We start from the raw sequence: 3,488 nt of genomic DNA, 5'->3' as shown, positions 1-3,488 counted from the left end.
TTGGGTTTTGTTGTTGTTTGTTTTTTTGTTTGTTTTTGTATTTTTTTTAAAGGATACTGGGGTTTTTTAAGGTTTTAGATTTCTTTTTTTTTAGGCTTTAAATTTTCTTTATTTTTTTTTCATTGTGTGTTAGAATTTTTTTTTAGGTTATTTTTTTTAAGTTTTGTGTGTTTGTTTGTGTTTGTGTGTGTTTGTGTGTGCGCGTGTGTGTGTGTTTGTGAGACAGAGTTTCCCTATATAGACCTAGCTGTCCTGGAATTCACTCTGTAGACCAGGCTGGCCTCGAAATCAGAAATCTGCCTGCCTCTGCCTCCCAGTTGCTGGAATCGAAGGCGTGTGCCACCAAACCTGGCATTTTTGTGTCTTCATGTGTATGTGTGTGTGTGTATGTGCGTGATGTGTGAGTTTGATTTTTTTTTTTTTTTAATAAATGTTAAGGTTTTATATTTGGAGTTTACGAGTTTTACTGTTGCCAGGAAGTGGTGAACCTTGCCTTAAATATCAGCAATTGTGTGGTGGAGGTAGTCACTTTTTGAGTTCGAGGCCAGCCTAGTCTACAGAGGAAGATCCAGGACAGACAGAGATACACAGAGAAATCAATCTCCAAAAAAAAATCAAAAAAGAAAGAAAGAAAGAAAGAAAGAAAGAAAGAAAGAAAGAAAGAAAGAAGAGAGAGAGAGAGAAGAGAGAGAGAGAGAGAGAGAGAGAGAAGGAAAGAAATTAATAAGGAAAGAGAGAAGGAAAAATGAAGGAATATAATAAAGAAAGAATGTAAAGGGTTTTTTGGCTTTGATTGCTGCTTTTTTTTTTTTTTAGAATTTTAGCTTTTTTCTTTTTTATGGTTTAGAGTTTTTTGTGGGTGTTTTTTTTTTTTTTTTTTTTTTTTTTTTTTTTTTTTTTTAGTCTACCAGTGTTCTTTTAGTGTTTTTTTTTTTTTTTTTTTTTTTTTCGAGTTTTTTAAAGAATTATAGTGTGTTTTTGTGATATGGGGTTTATTTAGGACCAGTTTTTTTTTTTTTAATTATTATTACCTTTTTAATGTTTTCTTAGGATTTTAATTTTTAATTTTTTATTTTACATGTGTGTGCTTGTCTGTGTGTGTGCGTTCCTGAATATTTATTAAAATTTTCGGTGTTTTAATTTTGGTTTTCCATAGTTTTACAGATGCCAGGTCATGATGGCCCATGACTTTAATGCAGCACTTGGGAGGAAGGGGTAGGATATATTTTACGTTGTAGGCCAGGGTGTTCTAAAGTGTGCCTTCCAGGACAATCAGAGATATACAGAGATACCCAGGCTCCCAAAACTGAAAACAGAAAAAAGAAACAAAGAGAGAGAGAGAGACAGAGACAGAGACAGAGAAAGAGACATAGAGACAGAGAGACAGACAGACAGAGAGAGAGAGAGAGACAGAGACAGAGACAGAGACAGAGACAGAGACAGAGAGAAGCAGAGAGACAGAGAGACAGAGAGACAGAGACAGAGAGAGAGACAGAGACAGAGACAGAGACAGAGAGAAGCAGAGAGACAGAAAGACAGAGAGAGAGAAAAAAAAGAAAGTGTGAATCAGAAAGAAAGATAAAGAAAGAAATAAAGTAATACAGAAATAGAGAAAGAAAAAATGAAGGAATGTAAGTAATGAACTTTAGGACCATTTTTGGATTCTTAGGTTATTCTGAAATATATTATTTTATTATTTTTTATATTTTCGGTGTGTAGGATTTTAAGAAAAGAGTTTTAGAATTTTTCTGTATTATTTCTTTTGTTTTGTTTTTTTTTTTGTTTTTTGTTTTTTTTGTTTTTTTTTCGGCCTCTAATGTATTTTTCATGTGTTTTTAAAATGTATTTTTCGTTCGTTTCAGAGTTTTGGGGTTTTAGTTTAGGATTAAGTTTTTTTTGTTCTTCTTCTTTTTTTTTTTTTTTTTTTTTTTAGTTTTTTAATGTTCTTAGGTTTTTTAGTTTTAGTTTTAGTTTTGTTTTTTCTTGTTCTTGAATATTTTTTTATTTGTGTGGGTTTTAATTTTGGTGTTTCCAGGCAATTGTGGCACATGCATATAACCAAGCACTTGTATGAAAAAGGTAACGGATTTTGGAGTTCCAGGCCGACATGGTCTACCTAGTGATGTCCCAGACAGGCAGAGATTCAAAGAGAAACTCAGTCTCCAAAATCTCTAAAAAAGAAAAAAATAAGGAAGGAAAGAAAGGAAGAAAGAAAAGAAGGAAGGAAGGAAAGAAGTGAGGGAGGGAGGGAGGGAGGGAGGAAGGAAAGAAAGGAGGGAAGGAAAGAATGAATGAAAGAAAAAAATAATTCTCTTTCATGGTCATTTTTGACCTCTGGTGCAATTTTTTTTGGGGGGGGGTGAATTTAGGGTTTTTAGAAGAGAGTTTTAGAATTTTTTGTTTGTTTGTTCATTTTATGCATCCAATGTACTTTTAGGTTTTTTTTTTTTTTTCTCTCAAGGTTTTGGGTTTTATTTAAGCATCAGGGATGTTTTGATTATTATTATTTCAATGTTCTTATATGTTTGTATGTTTGTTTGTTGTTCTTGAATATTTATTTATATTTGATTATTTTAATTGTGGTGTTTCTTAGTTTTAAGTTTGCCAAGCAATGATGACCCATGCCTTTAACCCAAAATTTGTGAGAAAGAGTTCGAGAATTTATGAGTTCAAGGCCAGCCTGTCTACAGAATGAGGTCTAGGACTCCTAGAGATAGGAAGAGAACCACAGTCTTCAAAATCTAAAAAAAAAAAAATAAATAAATAAAAATAAAATAAAGAAATTAAGGAAGGAAATACAGACACACACACAGAAAAATGAAGGAAAGAAAATGAAAGAAAAAGAAAGAAAGAAAGAAAGAAAGAAAGAGAGAGAGAGAGAAAGAAAGAAAGAAAGGAAGAAAGAAAGAAAGGAAGGAAGAAATAAAAGAAGAATTTTAATGACATTTTTGCCTTCTCTGTTTTTTTTTTTTTTTTTTTTTAGACTTTAAGATTTTTTTTTTAACGGTTTGTAGGGTCTTTAGAATAGTGTTTTAGAAATTTTTATTGTTGTTGTTTGTTTTTGGGGCTTCTAGTGTATTTTTTTTGTATTTTGGGTTTTTTTTTAATATTTTAGTGTGTTTTAGGGTTTTGGGGTTTTATTTAGGTTTCAAAGTCTTGTTTTATTTTGTTTTGTTTTTTAATACTTAAATGTTTTTTGGGGGAATTTTTTGGGAGGATATTTTTCTCTTTCTTTCTTTCTTTCTTTCTTTCTTTCTTTCTTTCTTTCTTCTTTCTTTCTTTTTATTTCATGTCCTTAAATATTTTTTTTTTAATAATTAGAGTTTTAATTTGGGTGCTCAATAGCTTGAATATCCAGGCCATGTTTGCTATGCCTTTAAACCCAGCACTTGGGAGGAACAGGAATGGATTTTTTGAGTTCAAAGACAGCGTGATCTACAGAATAAGTCCATGACAGACAGGGACTCACAGGGAAACCCAGTGTCTCC

The sequence above is a fragment of the Mus caroli genome, unplaced genomic scaffold, assembly GCF_978045245.1.
Source record: "Mus caroli unplaced genomic scaffold, Mus_caroli_1 scaffold_22, whole genome shotgun sequence".
Lineage (NCBI taxonomy): Eukaryota > Metazoa > Chordata > Mammalia > Rodentia > Muridae > Mus > Mus caroli.
The sequence above is the reverse complement of the archived record's forward strand: the minus strand, read 5'-3'. Positions refer to the sequence as shown.